General features: G+C 32.7%; 1 pseudogene; it reads left to right on the top strand.

Moving 5' to 3' along the window:
* Positions 1–4,058: 4,058 nt before the first annotated feature.
* On the top strand, positions 4,059–6,372 carry LOC149153523 (uncharacterized; annotated as a pseudogene).
* Positions 6,373–13,019: the final 6,647 nt, after the last annotated feature.

Raw genomic sequence — 13,019 nt, 5'->3', positions numbered from 1 at the left:
AATCCCTAGATGAGCCTTGATTTATTTGTTCTATGATATCCCACATTCATTTGTGGAATATGGCATAGGGGTGAATGTCTGAAGAGATATTTGGCTCAGCCATTCTATGGTCGAGTGGAACATGGTAGTCCCATCTCCGGTTGGTTTATTGAATCCATTAATGAGAAATTCATTCCCTTGATTTTCATATGAAAATTTAATGATGTATATATGGATTTTGATGGTTGATATGTTCATGGTATTTCTCTTCCTATTATGTTGGTTATATGTATATTTTGTGACAACAACTATGTATGGCTCTAAGCATGTTTTTACTTGTATATGAATGGATAATGTGTCTATGACCTAATAGATGATAATGTAGCAAATGACATGAGGGAATGATGGTTCATATCTATTCTTAGATAAGTATAAGATCCTTGCACTTAATTTTTTTGTTTACACTTGTAGGTTACATGTCAATGATATGTTTGACGAAATTCCTATCATGGCTAGTAGGGATCTTGTTAAGGTCTTGTTGAGTTTATTTCTTTTGCTTCATTGTTTCCCTATACTTTTCTTGATTTCAAGCTATCATTCCATTATGGGCAGTGGCTTGGGCTCTCGGCCAGAAAAAGCAGCTTAAATCTCAGGGTCATTGGCATTGAACTAGAAATATTGGTCCACAGTCTTTGGCATCCATGCCTATGAAAGAAACTTTTGGTTTCTTGTCACTCCCTTTCCTATAGAATGAGAGTGACTATGGCCTAAGATGTCCAAAACAACAATGGGACCCAAATTCAGGTTGTCACATTGGTTGACTTGTCTCCTGAGCATTATGTTGATGAGGTTGGATGATTGTATGTGATGTTCCGTCGATTCCACTTCCTTAAGGTCACATAGGAGATCAAATCTGATCATAGTAGCCTCTCATCTCATGTTTACCCCAGTTGGCATGGTTACTTTGGGTAGACCTAGGAGGAGGGTGTTACACCGATACTTTACATCGTTGGTTTAATGGTATAAAGTTTATCAAGGGTTTGTCCCACCAAATCAACTGAACAATGATTAAACTATCTTGTCATTACTACAAGTTATTATTTCTGAGTAGTAGATGAGCATTAATATTTCTTAAGTGCATCTATACACGTCTAGTTGTAAGTTTACGGGGTCTTCTCCCTCTAAAAAGTGAGGGAAACGTGTGTGCTTAGGTATGAATACACCATTAGGTAATAAGATAGCGATGAGGGTTGAGATTTTGGTAATGGATTAAGTTATATTATTAACTAAATGTATTTCAGTAAACCCAGTTTCAAACAAAGAATTCTTCTAAAATGTCCTATGTCATTTCCTTACCAAATTTATGAAAATTGCATCATGTCTAAGAAAGAACATGGGAAACACCACTAACATATTGAATCCCAATAGAAGAAATTAATTGAAAAAGGTCTTGGTTATTTAGAAATTAAATAAATGAAATGACTTCAAATCAATGAAAATGTTAAAACATTTATTTCTTAGTACTGATAGTTCCACAATACACATGCAGGTGGCAAGAATGGAGTCATTTGAATGCAAAATGCCAATTGACTAAATAACTTGACCAAAATGACACCTATGTGTAGAGATTATGATACAATCGCTTTGCAGTGAGAGTAAAGAATAGGATAATGTTGACCTTAAAGTTGTCTAACAAGGTATTAAGTGAAGAATGGAATGATTATTATCATAACATAGATTTTCAGTAGCTTCTCTGCCAAGTAAATCAACATTACGAATTCAAATATTACCAACTTAGGTTTAAATAACTCATCAATCAACTAATATAAATAATCAATATTGCTTGACTCCATACCTCCTTAGCAAGGTGATATCATCTTCATTCTCCCACTCTCCAGTTTTTACCATGGAGGATACCAAACTATAATACCTGCATAAATAGAAGAAACCATGCATATATCAGTGGAAAGTGCCTCATAAATTCTAGTCACATAGAAGGATGACCATACCACTCATAAGGAGGGGTTTTTCTAATAATTATTGTAAAAGCATAACTTGAATCCATTATTGACATTTTTAACATATTTAGTGACAATTCCAATCTTGGATTAAATTCATATGAAAGGACCACGGGCATGAAAAGCCAATAAAGAAAACCTAACATATCTTTTGTGTAACAAGTCTAGACTAAACTAATCCCCAAAAGGTTCATCCAACTTTAGCAATAAGGAAAATTTTAAAAATATAAAGCAACAAAGCAGATGAAATCCTCAGTATAATGTAGTGGATGCAACTTCATTTGTTAAAAATGTGGCTAAGTTTAAAACATTAGCATAAAGGGGCAGTATGTGAAAACAATGATATGTAAGGTCAGTTTCCAAATCTAATATTTATTGGTTAATATGCCACTAGAAAAATCAATAACTCAATGGTGAACCTATCAAGGTATATGAGAAAAATTGGGAAAGGTAAGGAAAAGCGACAGCCTTTGGCACCAAGAAGGCACCATGTCATACTAAATCCATTTCCTTTTGTGAAAATCATAAGATGGAGTTTTTCTTCCATCACTAAGGAATGCACGCAATTACACCCTATAGAAGGCACTGCATTTCCATTCAAAACATGAATACAAATGCTTTCCCTTTAAGTTTTACATCACTCATCAAATTTATTGAAAATAAGGCATGTAAGTTCCATGGAATTGTTTTTTTGGTTAAAAAATGACAATAACCTTTGATAAAAAGATTCATTTATGTCTCCAGTTATGATCCACCAAGAACAAATTAATAGACATAAATCCTTGAATGATTTATCATAGTCTAAACCAAAAGTACAAAGAACAATTCCAAGCTAGTTTTTTTATACTTTGTTAGTAAATATTGTTGTACCAATTCAAATTCTTAGTTATACACAACTAACAAACACTTAAGCCCACTTTTCTTTCGCTTTTTCACATTTTGATTCTCTAATCGATATTTCATATTAGTAAATCACATATATTGTTGGTGAGCCTAACTACCTTTTCACCTTTTTGTGTGAAGACATAGTTGACTACTGTATCAAAAAAGTAGCAATGGGTGAACAAGAGAGGCACCTTATTAGAGAAATCATGAAACAAAATAAGGATGAAGTATATTAAGAAAACTGTTTTTGAATTTGTTTGAAAATGTATAAAATATATGCATAGTGATAACCAGCAGTGACTAGAAACAAGGTAAAGAGAAAAAAAAAATAGACAAGGTGCAAGATCTGATCTGTAACTCTGCATCCATTTAGGATACTTGCACTTTGTTCATCAACATCATAGAGTATTGAATCCTGAGAGATATCAAAATCCTATATACTAGCCAATACAAAAGTTGTAAATCAGAAATGAATTCCCTAATTAGGATCATATGATATGCATAACTCAAATTAAAAAATATGAACTGATTCTAAACAAAATAATTAGTGGAAGGAGGGAGACACCACAATTAGCCTCCAATGAAATGCAAAAATGATTTAAGAATTAGATCCAACCATAACATTATTTTCTGAATATGAATATTTGATTTATCCTATGTGTAGGAGTAAAGTATTTTAGGGACAACTCAAAGTGATATGCTAGCATAGATCAAATCAATAGATATCCCTCACGACCTCCCTCTCCATAGGGCCTTGCACCTGGAATGAATCCCAATTATTATTCCTTCACATAGGTGAAAGCTTAACCAAAAAGTCGCAAACTGCAACATCTCTAGTGTAGACTAAGGTTCATTTACTGACTAACGATGGACATATTCGATGCCTAGTTGGTGCCATTTTTAAGTGGTTCCTTTGGCTATCAAACGACTTATTGAATACATTTGACTCTAATTTTTCTCTAACTGATCTTGGTAGAAGCAGGTAGTGGCAAAAACATTTCCAACAAGGTTTGAAATCCATTTATATCTCCCCATGTTGAGACTCTAGTTCCATTGTATGAAAGAAAATATTAAACATAAATATGTAGTTCTTTCCTTTGTGGAAGACTATGGCGGTGAATCATTCATATTAGAGTTAGCATGGGACTGATCAGAAGGCCTATAGATTTTGGTTTCATGGCTAGAAAGGGTAACTTTCATTATAAGGGGTTTGAAAAGAATGGATTAGTCAACAATGTTACCTCTTCAGAGTCAACTGGTATGCCCTCAAGAAAAATGGGTTCAAGGTTTTTGACTTCAATCATACACAAGGGATCTGGAAACAATGGTGAGAATGTTGAGAATATTGATTTCCCAAACAATCAGGGAAATGTTTATAGGACCAAATCACATAGGTACATAGGTTTCGGAGATGGTAAACAGGGTGCAACACCTACAGAACCCAACATTTCTAAGGGAAATACTTCCCTATCTCGACAACAACCAAGTAAAAAATAAATTCTTCTAAGTAAAAATAAGTAAGTACATCCAAAGAAAATGGAGGGAAAATAACTCTTGGAGATGGTGATGGAACTAATGACGGTGAGGCAAGGAGTATGAGGAAAGGTTGATGAATGCTAAAAGTTGAAACAGAGACATACATTTCCGTACTCAAGCCACCAATACTCAGTACTTTGAGATGCAAGAAAGCATGGAGAATGGGATGCATGTCATTTTCCAATAACTAAAAGGGAATGGGAATGATTAAATTTTCATGTGCATATACTATGTTAGACAAGCTTCAAAATGGATCCAACAACAAAATCTTGTATTAACGACATTCATTGCAACTATTTCTAATTTATTGTTTATAGGATTTGGCATACATGGTCCATATTTTGCATATGTCTATTGCATTTGGAGAGGTTATTCCTGCTACATTTCATATTCTATTTGGACTATTGTCTCATAGGCATGGACTAATTTCATTGTTTAGGCACATAATCCTCTTTTGTGATTATTTGGTTCAAATTTCTTAGCTTCACCGCCATGGCAGACATTTTCAATGTTTTTTTGAGCTTGGGATTTATTGATTATGGGTGTAGTTTGCATAATTGAATTTGTTTTTGGCTACACAACTTCAATTTTGACAACGGTTGTTATTGGGATTGTTGTTCTATGTATACATGGTAGATTTCAAATGACTAGCTTACAAACTATAACAACATGTATTGTTTTTCTATGAATCATGAACATCTAGCGTTGTTGATTACAATTATGTACTCCTTATATTTTTCTAAATTTCATGTGGGATGGCTTGGCATGGTTTTGTGCATGAACTTGGTTTTTATAGCTAGTCACATTTTGATTTAATTTCTAAAGAACAATGCAAAAGAAGGTAAAGTGAGAGGTTTTTATCCACAATACGAAGGGACTAATGACAGGGCAATAAATTTATGTCATGCATTTATATACAATGGTCCTCATGGTGAAGAAGGAAATTTTTCTTTAGCTAGACAATTTGGTGAAATCTCTCAGTACAGTATAGTCAGTCTAGAGATAGTGAAAGAGCGACCTCAACCAGTGGCCTAGCTAGAGGAGATCCATCTTCTAAAGAGGAATTATTCTAACTATTATATAGCCTTGATTTCTACGCAGTGTTGATTTTATCTCGTTATTAGAACATAGACATTGTTGTCTCAAAAAAGGAGTACAGGAAGAAGGCAATGTTGGTTCATCTTGAAAAAGATATCAACAGTATAAAATCTTAGGAATATTTTAAGAAACTCCAAAATGGATATGAGGTTCTATTGGATTCAGTTAAGAGGAAAATTTATGATAATGAACTAAGGAGGGAGGAGCTAGTAAGACACCTTTGTGGTTTAGAAGTGGTGTTCAAAGAAGCGGAAGGAACAACCCTTTTATATATAGGCGTGCTAATGTTGAGGATGACAAGGATGGTCTTCAATAAAATTCAAGAAGAATAGCTTCCAAAAAATGCAATGGTTCACATATTTGGATACATATTGACATGACAAAAGCATGAGCTAGGTGGTGCTAAGATTGCCAAGATTACCATCAAGAAAAAGATGGAGATGGATGAATTGAAAAAATAAGCCATACATTTTTTATTGGGGTGCTTAGAAAGGTGGACACATCATGTGCATATTCCTGTGTTTTAAGAAAAGTATATGATGCAATTGAGCAAGCCATTTGGAAGGGTATGAAGCGTCCTCCAAACACAACCAAGCCACCTTTTCATGTGAATATTACCCTTATTGGAAAATATTATTCTCGAGGAGGCACTTCAACTCACACAGTTGGCACAAACGTTGATGTACCTACAAACCTAGATGAAAATATGACAAAAGTGTTTCTTGATTGGTTTCAAAATTTAATGGCATCTGGGATTTTTGACACTAGTAATGGTGTACCAGAAAATGCAAGCATGAAGACTGGGAATCATGCCAAAAATAGCAAGAAAAAAAGGAAGGGCAAGAAACAATGGTAAGGAATTAAAGGGATTTTTTTGACATAAATATTTGTGTTATCCCGTGCACGCATACATTTTGTAAAATAAATCCCCCACTAATGTAGATCTATGACTTTATTATTACCGCAAGTATCATATGAGCTTATAACTTTAAGATTATTTATGAAGTGAAAGCAAAGCTTTGCTTCCACTTTTGAAGTGAAAATTCTAGAATCGAAGTCAGATATATACAAAGAACTTTATAATATTTATTGTCTTATCTAGCTTAAACATTCAATGAAACATAGGTTTTAAGCTAACTGGCTAAAAAAAAAATAGATATCCCTCTGAGCTTAAACTTCACGACAGGTACGTCATATGCATCAGTGAGAAAATGGAGTTCAAAGACTTATGGAATTTCAACCAACATATAATGAAAAATGCCAAAAAAATCCTCCTATGGAAGAGAAATGTAAATTTATTGTTCAGATTAGTAGCATTCAATCAGAATAAGCCAGCTGCATACTTTGTATCCATGTCGACAGCCAAGAAAATTGTGTCCAAGGAAATCACCCACATATAGTATTATGAAAATTATCACAATATGTTGTCAAATCAATCCACCACCATGAAAAGCAATTTGACTGAAAAATAAAAATAAATAAACAAATAAAAATAAATAAGTAAATTAAAAAAATAGAAATAAAAAATATATAATAATAATAATAATTCAATACTCACCTCCCTAATCACATATCAAGGCCCTAAACATAGCGTGTCTAGATCTACTCCTAGACCATGTACCTGCTGACATCCAAATTTTGCTAACAATTAATTATTAAACCAATAAAACCATAAACTTTAGAGTAAGATTTATGTACTTATAACAATAGTAGTTCTAAATAAAATTATTCAAAACTAAGAAGATTGTGTGCCTCACGTGGTGGACATATTTTGAGACTTAAATGACACTTATATTTAACATTATAGTCAAAGAATAGTAAGTTTCTACCCATTAGGAAGAGGAAGACGATGCATACTGTCAGAGGGGGTAGAAGCTTAAGAATTGCCTCTCAATATAAAAAACTAAGGCTTTTACATATGAAATAAAAATAAAATAGAGTCATCCCTTTAAAATCTAGATCAATTTTATCTTTAGGAAACATTGTGATGCCAATAAAAATACTGAGGTCCTTATGAAGTTGGAAAGTAGCACTACTATTGCAACCTTCTAGTTTGTGTGGAACAATTATTGACAATGAAAATATTTTTGAACTATCTTCCCAAGAAAAAGCATGTTTACAAACAAAACTGAATGAATTCAGGTCATATTTCCAAAATTTATAACGGGAAGAATCTCGGTTTTCTTAGGACTTCATGTAAATTTGAAAAACAAACATGAAAATGTAGCATTATCTAGATTAGTGAAATAGCTTCCTATTCCACAGGGAGATCATATCCATACATTTATCAATTGGCTCCCTAATTCTAAATTTAAGAAATGTAATAATTTGTTCATAAAACCTAAAGGGAGAAAATTGTAAAAGAGCTATCGTCAACCACATTATCTGGTCATTTGAAGTCCCCAGTTGTTTCATAGCTTCAGAAAGTATCTTCAAGAATTCTGTTGGAAACTTTAGGGTTGTAACAGGATCATTGAACGTATGCCAACTAATGGGTCTATTCTAGAACACATCGATCCTCCTATCGAATACGCTTCACCTTTATAGACATCCCAATCCAGCATGACAATCATCATACCTATAGAACAATGACAAAAAATAATTAGTACATGCCATGATTACACTAGTGTACAATTTAATAAACAATTAAAATTGAGATAAAAAGAAGTTTAAAAAACTTTGTTTTGGTTGGCAAGTGCATTTCCAAAATCCAAAATTGATCACTTGCAATTTTGTGGCTTTGGTTTGCTCACTAAATGATAATTTTAGTATCACCATTACATGGCCATATAAATTTTATGAACTACATTCATAAGTGCATTGTTAAAATCCTCGTGGTGGGATGGTTTGAACTCCTTGACATATTCACATTGCCTTGTAAATGGTGAGAAATGCGATAGAAAAAATTCTTCATTTCCTAGTCAATCATCTAAAAGGAATTGAAAATCTTCCTTGTAAGGATGGATTGCACACTTTCCATGTTGTTAATTATGTTTAAATGTTCCTTTGCCACCATCCAAAGAGGATTTCAATGAGATATAGGGTTGGTTGTATAATATTTACACCAACAGAAGAAATGGGTCTAATTCGGCTTCCAACAACCCATCTCAACTACTCCACAAAGCCTAAGCATATTGATGTCTCATGTGCATCATGTTGTGCAATACATTTTTTCATGTATCTATAAGTTTATTCAAATTCACTATTTCACCTATCTCAAGGCCATCCTTTTGGTCTCCCAAAATATTTAGCTAAGACGTCTATGCAACTGAAATTATAATGTGGTAATAGATGCTTCACTTCTTGTTTCCATGCCAACATATTGTCAATTACCATCTGTACACCACTCGTATGCACTTATAAGGATCATTTTATAGCTAAAATGAAATATTAGTGATTGTAGAAATCTTTGTCTACAAATTGGTATAGTAGATCATGAACCAAAATATATAAATCGTTGTAGATATTTTAGCCACAATGAGATTCAAGAAATTATGTTATTTCTCATGCCTAGAGGTTTTTGTGTCCTATTCATCTGTGAAGTCTCAAGGAGATTGCATCTGTAGTTGGCACAATGTTGCATACACCTTAAAGGCCTTAATTCAGTTGTAGGCTTGAACCACAATTGATTAATCATCATTGACTCCCTGAGTCTCATGTGTCTTTTCATAATCCAACAAAACTGCCCTGTTGTAGGTTTTCTTGACAGTTTCGTTGAGCTGGCACATTCTCACCATGTCATATATATATATATATATATATATATATATATATATATATATATATATATATATATATATATATATATATATATATATATATATATATATATATATATATATATATAAGAAATAGGATATTTAAGCCCTATATGCTATCATGGCTTCAAACTTTGATACAATGATATATGGATTTATGGTATTGTTACAATATTTCTACAAATGCAATAAGGGTAGATCAGACCTCTTCAAATAGATAGACATATCAATAGGTGGGGATTTCTATGACTATCACTGTCTCTGTTGTGCTAGCTCTATTGTAACCAGATTAAATTGTAGTCATCTTGAAATAAGTTAAACTGATCACCATTTAAGTATGAAGACTCAAATAAGAAAGCATTTTCTTCCACCAATATCATAGTGCTAAGGATTTCCCTTCAACTCAAACAACTTTCCTCATAAGGTGATTCACTGTATATATTCTTGAAAGTCATGCTAAATCTGAAATATGGGCAATACATTATTCCAAAAATATATATCCCCTAATGATAATAATATGTTGAAAACATAGTATGGACATGGTATTGTACGATGTTTTCTTCATATAGGATTGAAGACTCTATTTTCATGCTATAAATTGACCATAATATTACACTGACTTCCTTCAAACTAAGCATACTTTTAATGCATAATTCTCACACTTTTGTCAGTTCCAACACACATAATAACTCTTTCAATTTATCCATAAACTAATATGGATAGGGTACCTACTCATTCAAATGATGTCAAATAGCTTCCTTTGTATTGACATGATGCTATAGAAAACCTTAAAAATCTGCTGAAAGTTTAAATGAATGACACATGAGTGTTGTTGTGGCTCTTCTCCTCTATACCCACTCTTCTATCCATTAAATGTGTACCTATCCTACAATTTTTAGCATTGTCCCTTACAATGTGCGTTGCATATTGTACACTGACATAAATACAAAAAATATTTGCTTCATGACTTGCCTCTACAAGCGAATGAGGTCTCATCATTAGTCTTGGTTGAAACAAATTATCCTCTTATTCTACATAGTTTTAAAAATAGGCTTGGAGGATCCAAATCAAATATTCCTTACAAGATGGAGTGAGGATTATTAATTCCCATTGCTTCCAACAACCATTTTCAGCAATTTATTGGTGACTTCCCTTTAAATTTTTTGTACCAATGAAATTCTTACCCATGTTGGGTGGTGTGTCATAAATTTTCTGTAGACTGAGTACAAAAAGACCACCTCAATCAATATTTCTCTCTACTCTAGGATTGACCTACAAACTCGTATTACTTTTTCTCACAACTAATCAATAGTCCTTTTTAACAAGAATAAGCCTTAATTGAGACACCATATAGAAAAAGTGCACTACTTAATTTTGATAATTATGCTCTACCTAAAACTTACAATTTTCCCTATTTTGATGAGTGCATTCCCTGTATCCCAACACTTGGGGTTTTTCAATACGAAGATGAGGTGATTGATTCAGTTAAGGAATAATGTCTCTATATTTGTTTCCCTTTAAATCCAACTACAAAAGTCCTAGATGTAAAATGCTTGTTCGGTCCTCCATACCTTTGCCTTGAATTTTACCCTTTTCTCTCTCACATGATCTCTCATAAATCATCACACCCACCACATGATCATATAAGTTGATTTTATTACTAAAAAAGGATTTGTGGAACTTACCAAGCTCTAAGAGTTTTTCTTCACCATTGGCTTTAACATTCCTTCTAGATTCAACATTGTGCTCTAATGCATTGCTTTGATGATCATATGGTCAATCCCCATGTGTGAATTTTTATATTCTTCTTGTCATCTCTTTGTGAACATTGTTTTCTTCTTGAGAGTTACCATTTCCATTAGATGAAGACCTTCAATTATCTTTTTCCATATTGCATTTAAAATTGAGGCTATTAAATTAATCTTTACTATAGCGAGATATACCATTTGTATTCTTCACAAATATGCCTGTAGGAAGATAATCATTGAAAGAGTGTGGAATGACCTGTTAAAGAGTTTTTTAACCCAACGTTTTGAACTTCAAAGTGATTCCATCATCAGTGGAATGCTTAATATCTTGAATATTTAATGTAAAAGAGCTAATGATTTATATGTATTTAAGTGAATAATATTTTGGGAAAAACTTAGCTGGCTAAATATTAATTTGAATATTGTATTAATTAATTTAATCTATAATAATGTGCATAATCATTATTAAATTTTTCATTTAATTTAATATATTTCCTTATTAGTCTATGTAGGAATTTTATTTAATTATACGTAGTGAAAATATTAGTTATATTTAGTTGTCATGATAAATATTTTTTAATAAATAATGAGACCTATAAATATTTAAATTGTGATTAATTAAAATTATGAATTATGATTTAAAAAGAAAATCTATCATTGCTTCAAGACTTCCCCTCAACAACAGGAAGATCTACAACTAATAAATTGTCATCTTTACTTTGATAACAAAACTTTCATTGTCTATTTTCCCAATATGGAAATCGGAATGACTATTGAATGAAGATGACTTAGAAAGTAAAGAGTGTGATCTTCTATTTTCAAACTCCTAAATGGGTTTAGAATGTTGTGTTTGAACCAATGTTTCATCTTTCTTAACATTACTAGATTTACTGGAATAAGAATCATATTGGTTGCTCATATCAGATATCCATTTTCTTTCTTCTAGAATTTTCATGTTTTTCCTACCTCATAGTAACAAGAGTCTATTATGTTCCATCATAAGGAATATTCAACAGGAGAAATATCAGTCCACATTAATGAGCATACACTTAAAATGTGGGTATTTTCCCTTTATTATATATGAATGAGCAATCCCAACCCACATTTTCCTTAAAAAACATGTTTGCATTTTCCCTTTCTCTACTAATCGTTTATGGATATCATTCAAGTTTTACCTGAAGTAATCAATGCATGCAACCTCAATGAAACTAGAATATCATAATACCCTTTGACAAGCAATGTATTTATGCCTCATATGTCTTCTTCTTGGACCTATGGTCCAATTTTAAGTTATAAAGGGTATTGAAGTTGTCATTGGGTAGCAATTAAACTATAAATGGTTTAATCCATGTAAGACACATCATTTTCTCTATTTGAAAGTGTCTTCTTTCTATTACTTGTATAAAAATGGACACATGAGGCGATTTAACAACATGTAAATAAAAAATTTGGAACAAAACATTTGGTTGAGAAGTATGCATCAGAGTAGATCATTCTATCTGTAGACCAGACATAATTTTGTTGGAAATAATACTGAGGGGGGGTGAATCAGTATTATCAAGCCAAATATTCCCTTTTAAAAATCAGAGGATATACGCTACTTTAGTTAGTAAAACCCGCATATATACGCAACTATGTAGAAGGAAACCCGCGTATACAATGCAAACTTATGATTTACTTTATCTTTCAGATGTTGATTATTAATCTGTGTATCTGAGTGAAATAAACAGTAACCAGACCAGTAAAACAGAACAGAAGACAGTCACACACAAGAACACAAGATATAAGGTGGAAACCCAATGTGGGTGAAAACCACCTGCTGCAATTCATCTCTATCTTTCTTTAATTAGAAACTTCCTTTTACAATGTACTGGTGCAGTCCTTTACCATTACGCAGGCTACAACCTGCAGAGAGCTACAACCCTCTCTCGTTTTCAAGCTTCTCCTAGAAGGGAGCTACAACCCCCTTAGCTCTTGTACTAGCCAAGATACTAGTT

The sequence above is a fragment of the Pinus tabuliformis genome, chromosome 9, assembly GCF_031772625.1.
Source record: "Pinus tabuliformis cultivar Carrire ecotype Pingquan chromosome 9, CPIR1, whole genome shotgun sequence".
Lineage (NCBI taxonomy): Eukaryota > Viridiplantae > Streptophyta > Pinopsida > Pinales > Pinaceae > Pinus > Pinus tabuliformis.
The sequence above is the reverse complement of the archived record's forward strand: the minus strand, read 5'-3'. Positions and strand labels throughout refer to the sequence as shown.